At 44.7% G+C, this 22,117-nt stretch overlaps 1 long non-coding RNA gene across 1 annotated transcript in view; it reads left to right on the top strand.

Moving 5' to 3' along the window:
- Positions 1-4,371: 4,371 nt before the first annotated feature.
- Positions 4,372-22,117, top strand: part of LOC125963537 (uncharacterized) — a 1,051,466-nt gene continuing 1,033,720 nt past the window's right edge. Inside the window, exon 1 of the long non-coding RNA XR_007475611.1 lies at positions 4,372-4,543. This is a non-coding gene — a long non-coding RNA (uncharacterized LOC125963537). The remainder of the gene's footprint in view (positions 4,544-22,117) is intronic.

The raw sequence follows: 22,117 nt of genomic DNA, 5'->3' as shown, positions 1-22,117 counted from the left end.
GTCTCCCATTGCTTCTGCTTATTCCTCTTCATCTTCCGAAGAAATTGCAAACTGGGCCAAACAGGAGGTTAAAGGCACTGACTCTCCAAGTGGGGAGAGTGTTAGTAAAGCGTCTGGAATGTTGCACCCGAGTACCAGGGGAGGAAAACTGAGACACATTTGAACACGTTTCCCGATCACACAGTGGATCATACTCTGGGTTCCACATGCATGTTTTAGCTGAAGGAAGAATCCCTTAAACCTGGAGAGTTGAGACCCATGAAATGGGTACCATGCAATATGACTTCAAAGGGTCTGCATTTGCTCACCGAACCTCACCAGTCCTATCACTGCTGCGTTTATGCCACTGTACACACGCTTGATTCTCTTTCGGAGACATATAAATCCATAGGTTTTAAGATTCTTACTAGTCAGGTATATTCTTAGGCGTTTAATATGGTGTGTTGAGTCCACTTCGTTGAGCAAGGAGTAGCTCTTGTCTATTACATATTTGGCTTATGGAACGGTATCTGTGCTAATTTCAATCTCTGGTTTTATGCAGCACCTCAACTCACCTTTCCCCTTAAGCAAGCATAAGATGGTTTTCTACATTTGAGACCCTGTTCTGTTTTGTAATTCAGTTCCTGTGTAGCCAAGTTTACATTCCGTGTAGTAGTGATATCTTATGATGTTTCTTTTTCTGTGTGACTTATTTCACTTAGAATCATCGTAGCTGAATCCACTCATTATGCTGCCATGGGCCTGATGACATAGATTTCATTGCTGAGTGATATTGCATTGTACATTAGTACGACAACTTCTTTATCCATTTCTCGCTTTCTGTGATATTGAACTTGTACCGTAAACGAGGTTCTTGTAAACAGAGCCGTCCCAAACTTTGGGGTGGCTGTGTCTTTTTGAATTTAATTTCCCTAAGCTATAGGGCCATAAGTGAAAGTGCCCTAGGCTCTGTTGCTTTGTTTTTAGAACTTTCAGGAAACACCATACACTTCTCCAAAGTGGCTGTTGGCCATTTACATCCCGCCCATCAGCATGACAAGGCTCCCAGTTCTCCATGGCCTGTCCTTCCTTTCTGGATTTTACACTTTTTTGAGATGGCCCTTTTGACAGGTGGGCAGTGAGACTTCATTGTAGTGCAGATTTCCTTTGCAAGCTTGCTTGGTTGGCCAGGAAGGGCGTATGCGTTTTTTCCTGAATATATTCAGGAAAAAACGCATATGCCCTTTTTGGCCAAGTGCATCATTGTGGACATTCTGCCTCTTTTCCTATGCTTTACATGCAATTCCAGTCTACCTCCTGAAATCGGTTTCTGCAATTCTGCCCCGCTTTCAAGTCCGCTTGGCAGCCTTACTTCAATATATTTTTGGACGATAGCTGTCATTTATAACTCTGCAGGTTTGTGAATGACAATGCCCCTGAGCTCCTTTCTTCAACTCGCTTTCTTGTGAGCTGGCCTCAACACCGCAGGATTGCTTCAGGCCCTAGTGTGGTTCTGGCATAACACGCTGAGCCTTTGGTTAATTTCTCTTCCTGGTGGGAAATGAGAGTTAAATTTGCTCGTCCAGACACCTCCAGCTAGTCTCTCATTGGTTCTCCTATTCGTGTTCATTTTCTGCATAAATTGCAAACTGGGCCAAACAGGAGGTTAAAGGCACTAACTCTCCAAGTGGGGAGAGTGTTAGTAAAGCATCTGCAATGTTGCACCCGAGTACCAGGGGACGAAAACTGAGACACATTTGAACACGTTTCCCGATCACACGGTGGATCATACTCTGGGTTTCACATGCATGTTTTAGCTGAAGGAAGAATCCCTTAAACCTGGAGAGTTTAGACCCATGGAATGGGTACCATGCAACATGACTTCAAAGGGTCTGCATTTGCTCACCGTACCTCACCAATCCTATCACTGCTGCGTTTATGCCGCTGTACACACGCTTGATTCTCTTTTGGAGACATATAAATCCATAGGTTTTAAGATTCTTACCAGTCAGGTATATTCTTATGCGTTTAATATGGGGTGTTGAGTCCAGTTCGTTGAGCAAGGAGTAGCTCTTGTCTATTACATATTTGGCTTATGGAATGGTATCTGTGCTAATTTCAATCTCTGGTTTTATGCAGCACCCCAACTCACCTTTCCCCTTAAGCAAGCATAAGTTGGTTTTCTACATTTGAGACCCTGTTCCGTTTTGTAATTCAGTTCCTGTGTAGCCAAGTTTACATTCCGTGTATTAGTGATATCTTATGATGTTTCTTTTTCTGTGTGACTTATTTCACTTAGAATCATCGTACCTGAATCCACTCGTTATGCTGCTATGGGCCTGATGACATAGATTTCATTGCTCAGTGATATTGCATTGTACGTAAGTACCACAACATCCTTATCCACTTTTCGCTTTCTGCGATATTGAACTTGTACCGTAAAAGAGGTTCTTGTAAACAGAGCCGTCCCAAACTCTGGGGTGGCTGTGTCTTTTTGATTTTAATTTCCCTAAGCTATAGGACCATAAGTGGAAGTGCCCTAGGCTCTGTTGCTTTGTTTTTAGATGTTTCAGGAAACACCATACACTTCTCCAGAGTGGCTGTTGGCAATTTACATCCTGCCCAGCAGCATAACAATGCTCCCATTTCTCCATGGCCTGTCCTGTCTTTCTGGATTTTACACTTTTTTCAGATGGCCCTCTTGACCGGGGGGCAGTGAGACTTCATTTTATTGCAGATTTCTTTGCAAGCTTGCTCTCTTGTCCAAAAAGAGCTTATGCGTTTTCTCCTGAATATATTCAGGAAAAAACGCATACGCTCTTTTTGGCCAAGTGCATCATTGTGGACGTTCTGCCTCTTTTCCTATGCTTTGCATGCAATTCCAGTCTACCTCCTGAAATCAGTTTCCTGCAATTCTGTCCCGCTTTCAAGTCCTCTTGGCAGCATTACTTCAATATATTTTTGGACGATAGCTGTCATTTATAACTCTGCAGGTTTGTGGATGACAGTGCCCCTGAGCTCCTTCCTTCAACTCGCTTTCTTGTGAGCTGGCCGCAACACCGCAGGATTGCTTCAGGCCCTAGTGTGGTTCTGGCATGGCATGCTGAGCCTTTGGTTAATTCCTCTTCCTGGTGGGAAATGAGAGTTAAATTTGCCCGTCCAGACACCTGCAGCTTGTCTCTCATTGGTTCTCCCTATTCCTGTTCATTTTTCGCAGAAATTGCAAACTGGGCCAAACAGGAAGTTTAAGGCACTGACTCTCCAAGTGGGGAGAGTGTTAGTAAAGCGTCTGGAATGTTGCACCCAAGAACCAGGGGACGAAAACTGAGACATATTTGAAGACATTTCCCGATCACACGGTGGATCATACTCTGGGTTCCACATGCATGTTTTAGCTGAAGGAAGAATCCCTTAAACCTGGAGAGTTGAGACCCATGGAATGGGTACCATGAAATATGACTTCAAAGGGTCTGCATTTGTTCACCGAACCTCACCAATCCCATCACTGCTGCGTTTATGCCGCTGTACACACGCTTGATTCTCTTTCGGAGACATAGAAATCCATAGGTTTTAAGATTCTTACTAGTCAGGTATATTCTTAGGCGTTTAATATGGGGTGTTGAGTCCACTTCGTTGAGCAAGGAGTAGCTCTTGTCTATTACATATTTGGCTTATGGAACGGTATCTGTGCTATTTTCAATCTCTGGTTTTATGCAGCACCCCAACTCACCTTTCCACTTAAGCAAGCATAAGTTGGTTTTCTACATTTGAGACCCTGTTCTGTTTTGTAATTCAGTTCCTGTGTAGCCAAGTTTACATTCCGTGTATTAGTGATATCTTATGATGTTTCTTTTTCTGTGTGACTTATTTCACTTAGAATCATCATACCTGAATCCACTCATTATGCTGCTACGGGCCTGATGACATAGATTTCATTGCTGAGTGATATTGCATTATACGTAAGTACCACAACTTCTTTATCCATTTTTCGCTTTCTGTGATATTGAACTTGTACCGTAAACGAGGTTCTTGTAAACAGAGCCGTCCCAAACTTTGGGGTGGCTGTGTCTTTTTGATTTTAATTTCCCTAAGCTATAGGACCCTAAATGGAAGTGCCCTAGGATCTGTTGCTTTGTTTTATAGATGTTTCAGGAAACACCATACACTTCTCCAGAGTGGCTGTTGGCAATTTACATCCCGCCCATCAGCATAACAAGGCTCCCAGTTCTCCATGGCCTGTCCTGCCTTTCTGGATTTTACACTTTTTTCAGATGGCCGTTTTGAACGGGGGGAAGTGAGACTTCATTGTAGTGCAGATTTCCTTTGCAAGCTTGCTTGGTTGGACAAAAAGGGCGTATGCGTTTTTTCCTGAGGAAAAAACGCATACGCCCTTTTTGGCCAAGTGCATCATTGTGGACGTTCTGCCTCTTTTCCTATGCTTTACATGCAACTCCAGTCTACCTCCTGAAATCGGTTTCCTGCAATTCTGCCCCGCTTTCAAGTCCTCTTGGCAGCCTTGCTTCAATCTATTTTTGGACGATAGCTGTCATTTATAACTCTGCAGGTTTGTGAATTACAGTGCCCCTGAGCTCCTTTCTTCAACACGGTTTCTTGAGAGCTGGCCGCAACACCGCAGGATTGCTTCAGGCCCTAGTGTGGTTCCGGCATGGCACGCTGAGCCTTTGGTTAATTCCTCTTCCTGGTGGGAAATAAGAGTTAAATTTGCCCGTCCAGAAACCTCCAGCTAGTCTCTCATTGGTTCTCCCTATTCCTGTTCATTTTCCGCAGAAATTGCAAACTGGGCCAAACAGGAGGTTAAAGGCACTGACTCTCCAAGTGGGGAGAGTGTTAGTAAAGCGTCTGGAAAGTTGCACCCGAGTACAAGGGGATAAAAACTGAGACACATTTGAACACGTTTCCCGATCACACGGTGGATCATAGTCTGGGTTCCACATGCCAGTTTTAGCTGAAAGAAGAATCCCTTAAACCTGGAGAGTTGAGGTCCATGGAATGGGTACCATGCAATATGACTTAATACTCTGGGATCCACATGCATGTTTTAGCTGAAGGAAGAATCCCTTAAACCTGGAGAGTTGAGACCCATGGAATGGGTACCATGCAATATGACTTCAAAGGGTCTGCATTTGCTCACCGAACCTCACCAATCCTCTCACTGCTGCGTTTATGCTGCTATACACACGCTTGATTCTCTTTTGGAGACATATCAATCCATAGGTTTTAAGATTCTTACTAGTCAGGTTTATTCTTAGGCGTTTAATATGGGGTGTTGAGTCCACTTCGTTGAGCAAGGAGTAGCTCTTGTCTATTACATATTTGGCTTATGGAACGGTATCTGTGCTCATTTCAATCTCTGGTTTTATGCAGCACTCCAACTCACCTTTCCCCTTTAGCAAGCATAAGTTGGTTTTCTACATTTGAGACCCTGTTCTGTTTTGTAATTCAGTTCCTGTGTAGCCAAGTTTACATTCCGTGTAGTAGTGATATCTTATGATGTTTCTTTTTCTGTGTGACTTATTTCACTTAGAATCATCGTACCTGAATCCACTCATTATGCTGCTACGGGCCTGATGACATAGATTTCATTGCTGAGTGATATTGCATTGTACGTAAGTACCACAACTTCTTTATCCATTTTTCGCTTTCTGTGATATTGAACTTGTACCGTAAACGAGGTTCTTGTAAACAGAGCCGTCCCAAACTTTGGGGTGGCTGTGTCTTTTTGATTTTAATTTCCCTAAGCTATAGGACCATAAGTGGAAGTGCCCTAGGCTCTGTTGCTTTGTTTTTTAGATGTTTCAGGAAACACCATACACTTCTCCAGAGTGGCTGTTGGCAATTTACATCCCGCCCATCAGCATAACAAGGCTCCCAGTTCTCCATGGCCTGTTCTGCCTTTCTGGATTTTACAGTTTATCAGATGGCCCTTTTGACCCGGGGGCAGTGAGACTTCATTGTAGTGCAGATTTCCTTTGCAGGCTTGCTTGGTTGGCCAAAAAGGGCATATGCGTTTTTTCCTGAATATATTCAGGAAAAAACCCATACGCCCTTTTTGGCCAAGTGCATCATTGTGGACGTTCTGCCTGTTTTCCTATGCTTTACATGCAATTCCAGTCTACCTCCTGAAATCGGTTTCCTGCAATTCTGCCCCGCTTTCAAGTCCTCTTGGCAGCCTTACTTCAATATATTTTTGGACGATAACTGTCATTTATAACTCTGCAGGTTTGTGAATGACAGTGCCCCTGAGCTCCTTTCTTTAACTCGCTTTCTTGTGAGCTGGCCGCAACACCGCAGGATTGCTTCAGGCCCTAGTGTGGTTCCGGCATGGCACACTGAGCCTTTGGTTAATTCCTCTTCCTGGTGGGAAATGAGAGTTAAATTTGCCCGTCCAGACACCTCCAGCTAGTCTCTCATTCGTTCTCCCTATTCCTGTTCATTTTCCGCAGAAATTGCAAAGTGGGCCAAACAGGAGGTTAAAGGCACTGACTCTCCAAGTGGGGAGAGTGTTAGTAAAGCGTCTGGAATGTTGCACCCGAGTACCAGGGGACGAAAACTGAGACATATTTGAACACGTTTCCCGATCACATGGTGGATCATACTCTGGGTTCCACATGCATGATATAGCTGAAGGAAGAATCCCTTAAACCTGCAGAGTTGAGACCCATGGAATGGGTACCATGCAATATGACTTCAAAGGGTCTGCATTTGCTCACCGAACATCACCAATCCTATAACTGCTGCGCTTATGCCACTGTACACACGCTTGATTCTCTTTCGGAGACATAGAAATCCATAGGTTTTAAGATTCTTACTGGTCAGGTATATTCTTAGGCGTTTATTATGGGGTGTTGAGTCTACTTCGTTGGGCAAGGAGTAGCTCTTGTCTATTACATATTTGGCTTATGGAACGGTATCTGTGCTAATTTCAATCTCTGGTTTTATGCAGCACCCCAACTCACCTTTCCCCTTAAGCAAGCATAAGCTGGTTTTCTACATTTGAGACCCTGTTCTGTTTTGTAATTCAGTTCCTGTGTAGCCAAGTTTACATTCCGTGTATTAGTGATATCTTATGATGTTTCTTTTTCTGTGTGACTTATTTCACTTAGAATCATCGTAGCTGAATCCACTCATTATGCTGCTACGGGCCTGATGACATAGATTTCATTGCTGAGTCATATTGCATTGTACGTAAGTACCACAACTTCTTTATCCATTTTTCGCTTTCTGCGATATTGGACTTGTACTGTAAATGAGGTTCTTGTAAACAGAGCCGTCCCAAACTTAGGGGTGGCTGTGTCTTTTTGATTTTAAACCCTAAGCTATATGACCATAAGTGGAAGTGCCCTAGGTTCTGTTGCTTTGTTTTTTAGATGTTTCAGGGAACACCATACACTTCTCCAGAGTGGCTGTTGGCAATTTACATCTCGCCCATCAGCATAACAAGGCTCCCAGTTCTCCATGGCCTGTCCTGCCTTTCTGGATTTTACACTTTTTTCAGATGGCCCTTTTGACCGGGGGGCCGTGAGACTTCATTGTAGTGCAGATTTCCTTTGCAAGCTTGCTTGGTTGGCCAAAAAGGGCGAATGCATTTTTTCCTATTCAGGAAAATACTCATACGCCCTTTTTGGCCAAGTGCATCATTGTGGACCTTCTGCCTCTTTTCCTATGCTTTACATGCAATTCCAGTCTACCTCCTGAAATCGGTTTCCTGCAATTCTGCCCCGCTTTCAAGTCCTCTTGACAGCCTTACTTCAATATATTTTTGGACGATAGCTGTCATTTATAACTCTGCAGTTTTGTGAATGACAGTGCCCCTGAGCTCCTTTCTTCAACTCGCTTTCTTGTGAGCTGGCCGCAACACCGCAGGATTGCTTCAGGCCCTAGTGTTGTTCCGGCATGGCATGCTGAGCCTTTGGTTAATTCCTCTTCCTGGTGGGAAATGAGAGTTAAATTTGCCCGTCCAGACACCTCCAGCTAGTCTCTCATTGGTTCTCCCTATTCCTGTTCATTTTCCGCAGAAATTGCAAACTGGGCGAAACAGGAGGTTAAAGGCACTGACTCTCCAAGTGGGTAGAGTATTAGTAAAGCGTCTGGAATGTTGCACCCGAGTACCAGGGGACGAAAACTGAGACACATTTGAACACGTTTCCCGATCACACGGTGGATCATACTCTGGGTTCCACATGCATGTTTTAGCTGAAGGAAGATTCCCTTTAACCTGGAGAGTTGAGACCCATGGAATGGGTACCATGCAATATGTCTTCAAAGCGTCTGCATTTGCTCACCGAACCTCACCAAACCTATCACTGCTGCTTTATGCCGCTCTACACATGCTTGATTCTCCTTTGGAGACATATAAATCCATAGGTTTTAAGATTCTTACTAGTCAGGTATATTCTTAGGCGTTTAATATGGGGTGTTGAGTCCACTTCATTGAGCAAGGAGTAGCTCTTGTCTATTACATATTTGGCTTATGGAACGGTATCTGTGTTATTTTCAATCTCTGGTTTTATGCAGCACCCCAACTCACCTTTCCCCTTAAGCAAGCATAAGTTGGTTTTCTACCTTTGAGACCCTGTTCTGTTTTGTAATTCAGTTCCTCTGTAGCCAAGTTTACATTCCGTGTATTAGTGATATCTTATGATGTTTCTATTTCTGTGTGACTTATTTCACTTAGAATCATCGTACCTGAATCCACTCATTATGCTGCTACAGGCCTGATGACATAGATTTCATTGCTGAGTGATATTGCATTGTACATAAGTACCACAACTTCTTTATCCATTTTTCGCTTTCTGCGATATTGAACTTGTACCGTAAACGAGGTTCTTGTATACAGAGCCGTCCCAAACTTTGGGGTGGCTGTGTCTTTTTGATTTTCATTTCCCTAATCTATGGGACCCTAAGTGGAAGTGCCCTAGGCTCTGTTGCTTTGTTTTTTGGATGTTTCAGGAAACACCATACACTTCTCCAGAGTGGCTGTTGGCAATTTACATCCCGCCCATCAGCATAACAAGGCTCCCAGTTCTCCATGGCCTGTCCTGCCTTTCTGGATTTTACAGTTTTTTCAGATGGCCCTTATGACCGGGGGGCAGTGAGACTTCATTGTAGTGCAGATTTCCTTTGCAAGCTTGCTTGGTTGGCCAAAAAGTGCGTATGCGTTTTTTCCTGAATATATTCAGGAAAAAAACGCATACGCCCTTTCTGGCCAAGTGCATCATTGTGGACGTTCTGCCTCTTTTCCTATGCTTTACATGCAATTCCAGTCTACCCCCTGAAATCGGTTTCCTGCAATTCTGCCCCGCTTTCAAGTCCTCTTGGCAGCCTTACTTCAATATATTTTTGGACGATAGCTGTCATTTATAACTCTGCAGGTTTGTGAATGACAGTGCCCCTGAGCTCCTTTCTTCAACTCGATTTCTTGTGAGCTGGCCGCAACACCGCAGGATTGCTTCAGGCCCTAGTGTTGTTCCGGCATGGCACGCTGAGCCTTTGGTTAATTCCTCTTCCTGGTGGGAAATGAGAGTTAAATTTGCCCGTCCAGACACCTCCAGCTAGTCTCTCATTGGTTCTCCCTATTCCTGTTCATTTTCCGCAGAAATTGCAAACTGGGCCAAACAGGAGGTTAAAGGCACTGACTCTCCAAGTGGGGAGAGTGTTAGTAAAGCGTCTGGAATGTTGCACCTGAGTAGCAGGGAACGAAAACTGTGACACATTTAAACACGTTTCCCGATCACACGGTGGATCATACTCTGGGTTCCACATGCATGTTTTAGCTGAAAGAAGAATCCCTTAAACCTGGAGAGTTGAGACCCATGGAATGGGTACCATGCAATATGACTTCAAAGGGTCTGCATTTGCTCACCGAATCTCACCAATCCTATCACTGCTGCGTTTATAACGCTGTACACACGCTTGATTCTCTTTCGGAGACATATAAAGCCATACGTTTTAAGATTGTTACTAGTCAGGTATATTCTTAGGCGTTTAATATGGGGTGTTGAGTCCACTTCTTGGAGCAGGAGTAGCTCTAGTCTATTACATATTTGGCTTATGGAACGGTATCTGGTAATTTCAATCTCTGTTTTTATGCAGCACCCCAACTCACCTTTCCCCTTAAGCAAGCATAAGTTGGTTTTCTACATTTGAGATCCTGTTCTGATTTGTAATTCAGTTCCTCTGTAGCCAAGTTTACGTTCCGTGTAGTAGTGATATCTTATGATGTTTCTTTCTCTGTGTGACTTATTTCACTTAGAATCATCATACCTGAATGCACTCATTATGCTGCTACGGGCCTGATGACATAGATTTCATTGCTGAGTGATATTGCTTTGTACGTAAGTACCACAACTTCTTTATCCATTTTTCGCTTTCAGCGATATTATACTTGTACCGTAAATGAGGTTCTTGTAAACAGAGCCGTCCCAAACTTTGGGGTGGCTGTGTCTTTTTGATTTTAATTTCCCTAAGCCATAAGACCATAAGTGGAAGTGCCCTAGGCTCTGTTGCTTTGTTTCTTGGATGTTTCAGGAAACACCATACACTTCTCCAGAGTGGCTGTTGGCAATTTACGTCCCGCCCATCAGCATAACAAGGCTCCCAGTTCTCCATGGCCTGTCCTGCCTTTCTGGATTTTACACTTTTTTCAGATGGCCCTTTTGACAGAGGGGCAGTGAGACTTCATTGTAGTGCAGATTTCCTTTGCAAGCTTGCTTGGTTGGCCAAAAAGGGCGTATGCGTTTTTTCCTGAATATATTCAGGAAAAAACGCATACGCCCTTTTTGGCCAAGTGCATCATTGTGGACGTTCTGCCTCTTTTCCTATGCTTTACATGCAATTCCAGTCTACCTCCTGAAATCGGTTTCCTGCAATTCTGCTCTGCTTTCAAGTCCTCTTGGCAAACTTACTTCAATATATTTTTGGTGGATAGCTGTCATTTATAACACTGCAGGTGTGTGAATTACAGTGCCCCTGAGCTCCTTTCTTCAACTCGCTTTCTTGTGAGCTGGCCGGAACACCGCAGGATTGCTTCAGGCCCTAATCTGGTACCGACACGGCATGCCGAGTCTTTGGTTAATTTCTCTTCCTAGTGTGAAATGAGAGTTAAATTTGCCGGTCCAGACACCTCCAGCTAGTCTCTCATTGGTTCTCCCTATTCCTGTTCATCTTCCGCAGAAATTGCAAACTGGGCCAAACAGGAGGTTAAAGGCACTGACTCTCCAAGTGGGGAGGGTGTTAGTAAAGTGTCTGGAATGTTGCACCCGAGTACCAGGGGACGAAAACTGAGACACATTTGAACACGTTTCCCGATCAGATGGTGGATCATACTCTGGGTTCCACATGCATGTTTTAGCTGAAGGAAGAATCCCTTAAACCTGGAGAGTTGAGACCCATGGAATGGGTACCATGCAATATGACTTCAAAGCGTCTGCATTTGCTCACCGAACCTCACCAATCCTATCACTGGGGCGTTTATGCCGCTCTACACACGCTTGATTCTCTTTCGGAGACATAGAAATCCATAGGTTTTAAGATTCTTACCATTCAGGTATATTCTTAGGCGTTTAATATGGGGTGTTGAGTCCACTTCGTTGAGGAAGGAGTAGCTCTTGTCTATTACATATTTGGCTTATGGAACGGTATCTGTGCTACTTTCAATCTCTGGTTTTATGCAGCACCCCAACTCACCTTTCCTCTTAAGCAAGCATAAGTTGGTTTTCTACATTTGAGACCCTGTTCTGTTTTGTAATTCAGTTCCTGTGTAGCCAAGTTTACATTCCGTGTATTAGTGATATCTTATGATGTTTCTTTTTCTGTGTGACTTATTTCACTTAGAATCATCGTACCTGAATCCACTCATTATGCTCCTACGGGCCTGATGACATAGATTTCATTGCCTAGTGATATTGCATTGTACGTAAGTACCACAACTTCTTTATCCATTTTTCGCTTTCTGTGATATTGAACTTGTACCGTAAATGAGGTTCTTGTAAACAGAGCCGGCCCAAACTTTGGGGTGGCTGTGTCTTTTTGATTTTAATTTCCCTAAGCTATAGGACCATAAGTGGAAATGCCCTACGCTCTGTTGCTTTGTTTTTTGGATGTTTCAGGAAACACCATACACTTCTCCAGAGTGGCTGTTGGCAATTTACATCCCGCCCATCAGCATAACAAGGCTCCCAGTTCTCCATGGCCTGTCCTGCCTTTCTGGATTTTACACTTTTTTCAGATTACCCTTTTGACCGGGGGGCAGTGAGACTTCATTGTAGTGCAGATTTCCTTTGCAAGCTTGCTTGGTTGGCCAAAAAGGGCGTATGCATTTTTTCTTGAATATATTCAGGAAAAAACGCATACGCCCTTTTTGGCCAAGTGCATCATTGTGGACGTTCTGCCTCTTTTCCTATGCTTTACATGCAATTCCAGTCTACCTCCTGAAATCGGTTTCCTGCAATTCTGCCCCACTTTCAAGTCCTCTTGGCAGCCTTACTTGAATATATTTTTGGACGATAGCTGTCACTTATAACTCTGCAGTTTTGTGAATGACAGTGCCCCTGAGCTCCTTTCTTCAACTCGCTTTCTTGTGAGCTGGCCGCAACACCGCTGGATTGCTTCAGGCCCTAGTGTGGTTCCGGCATGGCACGCTGAGCCTTTGGCTAAATCCCCTTCCTGGTGGGAAATGAGAGTTAAATTTGCCCGTCCAGACACCTCTACATACTCTCTCATGGGTTCTCCCTATTCCTGTTCATTTTCCGCAGAAATTTCAAACTGTGCCAAACAGGAGGTTAAAGGCACTGACTCTCCAAGTGGGGAGAGTGTTAGTAAAGGGTCTGGAATGTTGCACCCGAGTACCAGGGGACGAAAACTGAGACACATTTGAACACGTTTCCTGATCACATGGTGGATCATACTCTGGGTTCCACATGCATGTTTTAGCTGAAGGAAGAATCCCTTAAACCTGGAGAGTTGAGACCCATGGAATGGGTACCATGCAATATGACTTCAAAGGGTCTGCATTTGCTCACCAAACCTCACCCATCCTATCACTGCTGCGTTTATGCCTCTGTACATATGCTTGATTCTCTTTCGGAGACATATAAATCCATAGGCTTTAAGATTCTTAATAGTCAGGTACCTGAATCCACTCTTTATGCTGCTATGGGCCTGATGACATAGATTTCATTGCTGAGTGATATTGCATTGTACGTAAGTACCACAACTTCGTAATCCATTTTTCGCTTTCTGCGATATTGAACTTGTACCGTAAACGAGGTTCTTGTAAACAGAGCCGTCCAAAACTTTGGAGTGGCTGTGTCTTTTTGATTTTAATTTCCTTAAGCTATAGGACCATAAGTGGAAGTTACCTAAGCTTTGTTTCTTTGTTTTTTGGATGTTTCAGGAAACACCATACACTTCTCCAGAGTGGCTGTTGGCAATTTACATCCCGCCCATCAGCATAACAAGGCTCCCAGTTCTCCATGGCCTGTCCTGCCTTTCTGGATTTTACACTTTGTTCAGATGGCCCTTTTGACCGGGGGGCAGTGAGACTTCATTGTAGTGCAGATTTCCTTTGCAAGCTTGTTTGTTTGGCCAAAAAGTGCGTATGCGTGTTTTCCTGAATATATTCAGGAAAAAACGCATACACGCTTTTTGGCCAAGTGCATCATTGTGGACGTTCTGCCTCTTTTCCTATGCTTTACATGCAATTCCAGTCTACCTCCTGAAATCGGTTTCCTGCAATTCTGCCCCGCTTTCAAGTCATCTTGGCAGCCTTACTTCAATATATTTTTGGACGATAGCTGTCATTTATAACTCTGCAGGTTTGTGAATGACAGTGCCCCTGAGCTCCTTTCTTCAACTCGCTTTCTTGTGAGCTGGCCACAACACCGCAGGATTGCTTCAGGCCCTAGTGTGGTTCCGGCATGGCACAATGAGCCTTTGCTTAATTCCTCTTCCTGGTGGGAAATGAGAGTTAAATTTGCCCGTCCAGACACCTCCAGCTAGTCTCTCATGGGTTCTCCCTATTCCTGTTCATCTTCCGCAGAAATTGCAAACTGGGCCAAACAGGAGGTTAAAGGCACTAACTCTCCAAGTGGGGAGAGTGTTAGTAAAGCGTCTGGAATGTTGCACCCGAGTACCAGGGGATGAAAACTGAGACACATTTGAACACGTTTCCCAATCACACGGTGGATCATACTCTGGGTTCCACATGCATGTGTTAGCTGAAGGAAGAATCCCTTAAACCTGGAGAGTTGAGACCCATGGAATGGGTGCCATGCAATATGACTTCAAAGGGTCTGCATTTGCTCACCGAACCTCAACAATCCTATCACTGCTGCGTTTATGCCGCTGTACACACGCTTGATTCTGTTTCGGAGGCATATCAATCCATAGGTTTTAAGATTCTTACTAGTCAGGTATATTCTTAGGCGTTTAATATGTGGTGTTGTGTCCATTTCGTTGAGCAAGGAGTAGCTCTTGTGTATTACATATTTGGCTTATGGAGCGGTATCTGTGCTAATTTAAATCTCTGGTTTTATGCAGCACCCCAACTCACCTTTCCCCTTAAGCAAGCATAAGTCGGTTTTCTACATTTGAGACCCTGTTCTGTTTTGTAATTCAGTTCTTGTGTAGCCAAGTTTACATTCCATATATTAGTGATATCTTATGATGTTTCTTTTTCTGTGTGACTTATTTCACTTAGAATCATCGTACCTGAATCCAGTCATTATGCTGCTACGGGCCTGATGACATAGATTTCATTGCTGAGTGATATTGCATTGTACGTAAGTACCACAACTTCTTTATCCATTTTTCGCTTTCTGCGATATTGAACTTGAACCGTAAACGAGGTTCTTGTAAACAGAGCCGTCCCAAACATTGGGGTGCCTGTGTGTTTTTGATTTTAATTTCCCTAAGCTATAGGACCATAAGTGGAAGTGCCCTAGGCTCTGTTGCTTTGTTTTTTGGATGTTTCAGGAAACACCATACACTTCTCCAGAGTGGCTGTTGGCAATTTACATCCCACCCATCAGCATAACAAGGCTCCCAGTTCTCTGTGGCCTGTCCTGCCTTTCTGGATTTTACACTTTTTTCAGATGGCCCTTTTGACCGGGGGGCAGTGAGACTTCATTGTAGTGCAGATTTCCTTTGCAAGCTTGCTTGGTTGGCCAGAAAGTGCGTATGCGTTTCTTGCTGAATATATTCAGGAAAAAATGCATACGCCCTTTTTGGCCAAGTCCATGATTGTCGATGTTCTGAGTCTTTTCATATGTTTTCAATGCAATTCCAGTCCACCTCCTGAAATCGGTTTCCTGCAATTCTGCCTTGCTGTCAGTGCCTCTTCATAGCCTTACCTCAGTATACTTTTGGAAAAGAGTTGGCCTGTATAACTCTGCAGGTTTTTGAATTGCAGTTGCCCTTAGTTCCATTTTTCAGCTCTTATTTTTGTGATCTGCCTCATATCCACAGGATATCTTCCGGCCCTATTCTTCTTCTGGGGCGCCTTGCTGTGCCTTTGGTTAATTCTTCTTCCTATGTGAAATTAGAGTGACATGTGCCCACTGAAACCGCTACAGCTATTTTCTCACTGGTTCCCCCTATTCCCATTCATCCTCCGCACTAACTGCAGACTGTGTGATACCTGAACTTAAAGGCATTGACTCTCCATGTGGGGATGTTGTTATTAAAGTGGTTGGAATGTTGATCCGGAGCCCCAGGAGAGGAAAATGAGGTGCGTTTTAGGAACCTTTCCCGATCATATGGTATACCATCTGCTGGATTTCCCATTTATGGTTTAGCTGTAGGAAGATTCCCTTCAACCTGGAGTGTTGGGACCCTTGGAATGAGTAGCATGAAGTATTGCATTAAACTTTCGGCAGTTGCTCACCAAAGCTCACCAATCCTCTCAGCCCCAAGTGTCCAGCCTTATGTCTTATCCAGCTGTGGGTTTATATGTGGTCATTCCAGGTTGCATCACAGCCCCTGAGCGAATTTTGTAAGAATTTTTCTCTCTTTCATTGTTTCTGCGTTTTGGTTTTAAAATTTATTTCTATAATGGGGTTTAGCTCATTTTCACTGCTGTGTTTGTGCCACTCTGCACACACTTGATTCCCTTATGGAGATATATCAATACATGGGTTTTAAGATTCTTATTACTCAGATATATTTCTCTGCGGTGTATAGGGTGTGTTGAGGCCAGTTCATTGAGCAAGGTGTAGATCTTGTCTAATACCTATTTGGTTTATTGAACGGTATCTGTGCTAATTTCAAACTCTGGTTTTATGCATCACCCCACCTCTCCTTTCCCCTTAAGCTGACATAAGTGTGTTTTCTAAATGTGAGACACTGTTCTGTTTTGTAATTCATTTTTTGTGCAGCCATATTTATCCTCCCTCTATAAGTGATATCTTATGATATGTTTCTTTTTCTGTTTGACTTATTTCAAGTAGTATTATTGGACCTAAATCCACTCTTTATCCTTCTACTAGCCTTATTACATTGATTTCATGGTGAAGAGATATTCCATTGTACATAAGTACCACATTTTCTTTATCCATTGTTCTCTTTCCTGGGATATTTAAGGTGTACTGAAGTTGAGGTTCTTGTAAACAGAGTAACCCTAATCTGTGGTGTGCTTGTGTCTTGTTGATTTTTATACTTCCCTAGATATACTCCCGTGATTGGAAGTGCCCTATGCTCTGTAGCTCTGTTTTTTAGATGATTTAGGAACCACCATACACTTCTCCAGAGTGGCTCTCGGCAGTTCACACACTGTCCATCAGCGTATAAAGGCTCCCTGTTCTCCATGGCCTGTCCTGCATTTCTGGTTTTTACAATTTTTTCGGATGGTCCTTTTGTCCGGTGGGAAATGAGACTTCTTTGTTGTGTACATTTGCATTGCTTGCTTGCTTGGTTGCCCATAAAGTGCGTATGCGTTTTTTCCTGGATATATTCAGGAAAAAACGCATACTCCCTTTTGGGCCAACTGCATCATTGTCGAAATTCTGCCGCTTTTCATGTGCTTTAAAGACGAGTCCAATCTATCTCTTGAAATCTGTTTCTTGCAATTCTGTCTTGCATTCAGATCCTCTTCTTTGCCTTACCTCAACATATTTTTGGACGTTAGTTTTCATTTATAACTCTGCAGGTTTGTGAATTGCAGTGACCCTGAGCTCCATTTTTGAAGTTGCTCTTTTGTGAGCTGGCCTCAAAGCCGCAGGATTGCTTCAGGCCCTATTTTGGCTCCGGTGAGGCGGGCTGAGCCTTTTTTTAATTCTTATTCTTAATGGGAAATTAGAGTGACATGTGCCTGTCTGAACACCTAGGACTTGTCTCTCATTGTTCCTCATCCTTCCGCTTCATCCTCTGGACAAATTCCAAACTGTACGCAACAGGATGTTGACAGTGCTGACATCTCCAAGTGGGGAGACTGTTAGTAAAGACGCTGGACGGGTGAACCTGAGCACCAGGAGATGAGGAGATGAGATGCCTTTTCCAAACTCTTCCCGATCAGATGGTATACCATCCTCTGGGTGTGACAGACATGTTTTAGCAGTAGGAAGAGTCCCATTCATGTAAGGAGAACACCAGGGCTTTTTCAAAATCAGTGTCTCCCCGAAACCCAAACTGGGGAATTTTTTAAGCTACGGCTAACATATGTTCATTAAGGGCCTTGGGAAGTAGGCAGAGTCCAAACTTTAGATGATTGAAGTCTTCAGGGTCAGAAGCACTCACCACCGGCTTCCCTTACGTTACACTTTAACTGTCATTGATAGATGATGTCAATAAAAATATCTATTCTTTTTCCGATTATTTCCCCTTATAGGTTATTGCAAAATATTGAGTGTAGTTCCCTGTGCTATACAGTAGTTCCTTGTTGGTGATCTATTTTATACATAGCAGTGTGTATGTGTTAATTCCAAACTGTTAATTTATCCCTCCTCCCACCTTTCCCCTTTGGTAATAATAAATTATAAGATTTTATACTTCTCAGAAATGGGGGAGCTGAAAGAGAGGTATCATTTTCAATGGAAAAGCATTTAAAACAAGATTGAAGCTTTAACCAAGATTATTAGATGTACATCCTTGGAAAGAAATCACTTCATTTCTCTAATATTGACCTGACAAATAAGACAAACCTTTTCACTGAACTTGCTTATAATAAAGTGATGGAAATATCAAATGGAAGTGTTAGAAACATCTTATTTTACCCGAGCCTTATAAACTGTTCTATGTTAACTACAGTTTGGCTCACACATCTGTTCATTGAAGTTACAATAGTCTCAATTTCTGTTACTGATCCTCCAGAGTGGACCCCAACAAGTGTCCCCCTGCCCAGTGTCATTGGGGCCAACAGATCGAGACTGAGTTTGGTTCCCAAGCAAAGGAAACTTTATATTTTGATCAGAGAATGGAGAGGTGAGAGCATGCACTACCCCGTGGGCTGTGGGCTGGGCTGCTGTGTAGAGATCCTGTGAGAGTCAGTGGGAGGGATTGGGCGGAGCTCTCGAGGGCCGGGTTGGCTGCAGCTCAGGCTCTATATCTGGGAGTCTGCACTGGGCCCCAGGAGCTGAGGTGTCGACCCAGCCATTCTGCACTAGGACATCTGGTCTGAAGTACTGGGTGTGGAACCTCTGCATGCGGGACCCTAGGAGCACGTGAAATTAGACAAAGCACAAAGGATAAAAACGGTCAGACTTGACTTTATTGCCCAGATTCTATTTTTATCTCCCAGGGATTTTTAATGGGCTTTGCTGGGGACAAACCCTTCCTCTGCCTTTAGTCCCGTTCCTCATTCTTGGAGTGCTGAGGGTGCAGACCCTTCTTCTGTAACTGCTGAGTGCTGAGTTGGGAGCCCTCATACCAGGGGACGAGGGTCAGAACTTCTCCCCAGCAGCCTCCAGGTGACGTTGATTGGCCCCAGGACCCCTGCCTCCCTGCTCGTCCGCTTGAGCATTGGAAGTGTTATAGATTCTAATGACCTTTAAGGGTCCAGGAAAGAGATGTGCAGAGACGCTGTGGGGGCTGATTTCACCCCGCCCCACATTTGTTCGGCCACCTTAGGCTGACCGTTTCTGCCAGCCTAGATGCTCTGACCAGTAGTCTGCTCTTTCTTCAATTAGGCCCCTGAATTAACGTAAAAACAGCACCAGGTGTCAGAGCCCTGCCCGCTCAACTCCCAGAGAGTCCAGGGTCAGTGGTGATCAAGGACCATGATGGCCACTGAGTCAACAGCCTTTTGAAGTAAACAGGAGTCCAGCCAGTCTTACTGCCTACCATCATCACGGTGTCTGTAGGCTTTTCTATGGTGACAGTGTGATATACGGTTCCCCCGCCAAGATTATTAGCTCCCCTCTGGGTGCAGTAAGTCCTGCAAGCAGTAGTCTACTCCTTTGGGACACACTATTGTTGTTTTATGAGAGAAACTCCAGGTCAAGTGATGTTCACACAAGTCGTCATGGTGCCCTGTTGCCCCCGGTTATCTCTCTGGATGTTGGAGTTGGAGGGCCTCCTCACTCGAGGTCGGTGTGCCCACGGAGCGAACCCTGCAACTTCAGGGCATGGTTGGTGATTAGGATCACCACGTGGGGTCCTTTTCCCTTAGGAGGGAGATGGCCTTTTGGGCTGCTGATTTCCAGGTTTTTAGATACCGCCAGTATCTTGGCCAGATGTGGCAGTGGGCCAAGCCCCTTGGTGACTGTAGTTTATCCTACCTGGATGGCATTCTTGCATTGTTCCATTTCAAGTGGTCCCAGTTTTTGCACTAATTCTCCAATGGCGATTCACCTTTCACTGGGATTGTAAAGGTCAAAGGGTTTAGCTCAATTAGGGAGTTCCAGGGCAAGGGTCTGAATTGACTGCTCTTTCCATTCTTGAAAGGCCACTTCTGGATTCTGTTCAAAAGGATCATCATCTTTTCCTTTCAGTGTTTCCTATAGAGGCCCAGCTAGTAGACTGTAGTTAGGGATCCAGAAGCAGCAAACCCTGGCCTCCCCAGGAACCCCTAAGCTGTCTTCTAGTTTTAGAAAGGGGTAAGGCTGCAAATGGTTTCTTCCCTTTCCTGGGATGGGCTTCTCTGACCTTGTGTGAGAATGAAGCCCAGGCAGGTCACCGCAGTCTGTGATATTTGAGCTTTTTCTTGGACAACTTCTATCCTTTATTGGCTTGGTAGTTCAGAGGCCTCCTTAGTAGGGCTGGCGATCAGAATGTCATCTGCATATTGAAGGAGGGTTTCCTTTTCCAGAGGTAGAACTTTTCGGTCTTTAGCTAAGCTTTCCCCAAAGATGGTGTGGGAATTTTTGAACCCTTGGGGCAAGACGGCCCGGAAGTATTGTTTTAGTTGTATGTTGAGTCCTGCCACTCACAAGCCAAAATTTCTTGTGACTCTGGGACTAATGGAATACAAAAGAAGGCATCATTGAAGACTAATACAGAATACCATGTCCTGGTGGTTGGTAGAATGACCAGCAGGGTGTAGGAATCAGGAGCAACTGGAGGTATATCCTCGGTGGCTTCACTGACTGTCCTGACATCTTTTACCAGGTCCCCAGCAGCCCATGGGGCTCTCGTGGTCAGGCCAATCCCAGGATATGGAGCTCTCCTGGGCAGGTACCCCACCCCCAACCCAGCCCACGGGGCTCTCATGGTCAGGCCTCTCCCAGGATACAGAGCTACCCTTGCAGGTACCGTGGCAGGGCTGGGCACACAGGAACCATGCACATAGCCCTCATTGAAGAGCACCCCCAGCTCACCTGTCGCTCAGAGCTGACACAGAGCACCTCAGAGCAGGACTTGAACTAACAAACAGCAGCTCCGACAGGTCTGTGACCCTGGGCATCACTCTGTGTGGCCTCCCTCCACCTGGTCTTCCAGAGACTTCCACTGCACCCAGGGCACCAGGCCTCTGTCTCCAACCACCACCCACCCCCTCCTCTCCCTGACTCCTGGGTTCCTCTCATTAGGAGAGGGTTTTCTTGAAGTTGTCTCCCACTCATGGGCCAGATAAAATGATTAGAAAACAAGCCAAAGCTGCAGCCCCTTGTCTATCCTGACTCTCAGGAGCCCACACCTATTCCTTGGACCTGGCCGGTTCAGCAAGTTCCATTTTCTGCAACTGTGAGCCCCTGAGGGGTGATGATTGGCTGACCTGGGCAGCCTTACCGTGCCGGCCAGCCCTCCCCAGGTGTGCCTGGGTTGAGATCAATATAAATACCACTCCAGGCAGCAAGAGCCCCTGCAGCTGTGCCTGACGCCATTTTCTCTGCCCTGTCAGCAGTCTCGGGGCTGGGCTGGTGGGAGGGAGTGAGAGGCCACGGCTTTGTGGGTGGCCCAGTGTGAGTGGGGCTCTGCTGGACTTTCTGCAGCAGTTGCCAGGCTGCCACCTGCTAAAGAAGAGGATGTGTCACCCATACCTGCTGCTGGAATTTCTCCCTGGGCAGAGGTGAGGAAGGAAAAAAGCAGTGGGGGCAGGGACAGGACGGGTATCTCAGGCAGGGAAATGGAAATCTTCCAGAAGAGCACCCAGGGCCAGGACCATCCTGGCTGGCCTGCAGGCACCAAGTCAGCTGGCATGCTGTCACTCGTGTGGCTCCATGGCCCTTCCTCTAGGCTTTCAAGTCCTTGTATATATTCAGGTGTTTTACCTGGGAAGGGTGGGAACAGTTCAGCAGCAACTGGCCTGGGGCTCAGCTCACGTTTACTCACAGATGCCTCGGCACGGTGCGCCAGCTTTGCAATGAGGACGCTTGCTGTGTGGGGGCTGCTGGCTGAATGGGAGACGATTCCCCACCACTGACCAACTTCAGAATTGTTTACAACTGGAGCAAGTGCCCTGATACGGTTTTCCTCTGAGTAACTGGTGGGTTCTGTTTTTTTTTTTCTCTTTTTCGTTTTTGGTTCAAGGTAGATTTTATTCCTCTTTTTTGTATTTACAGATATAAGCATGGAAATAATTTATTCATATAAATACATGTATGTGAAGGGAATAATTGTTTTTTCTGTTTTATTTTTTAAATTTTATTTCTTTTTAATTTTGAATTTTATTTTATATTTTTATACAGCAGGTTCTTATTGGTTATCTATTTTATACATATAAATGTTTACATGCCAATCCCAATCTCTC

The sequence above is a fragment of the Orcinus orca genome, chromosome 2, assembly GCF_937001465.1.
Source record: "Orcinus orca chromosome 2, mOrcOrc1.1, whole genome shotgun sequence".
In the NCBI taxonomy this organism is placed as follows: Eukaryota; Metazoa; Chordata; class Mammalia; order Artiodactyla; family Delphinidae; genus Orcinus; species Orcinus orca.
The sequence above is the reverse complement of the archived record's forward strand: the minus strand, read 5'-3'. Positions and strand labels throughout refer to the sequence as shown.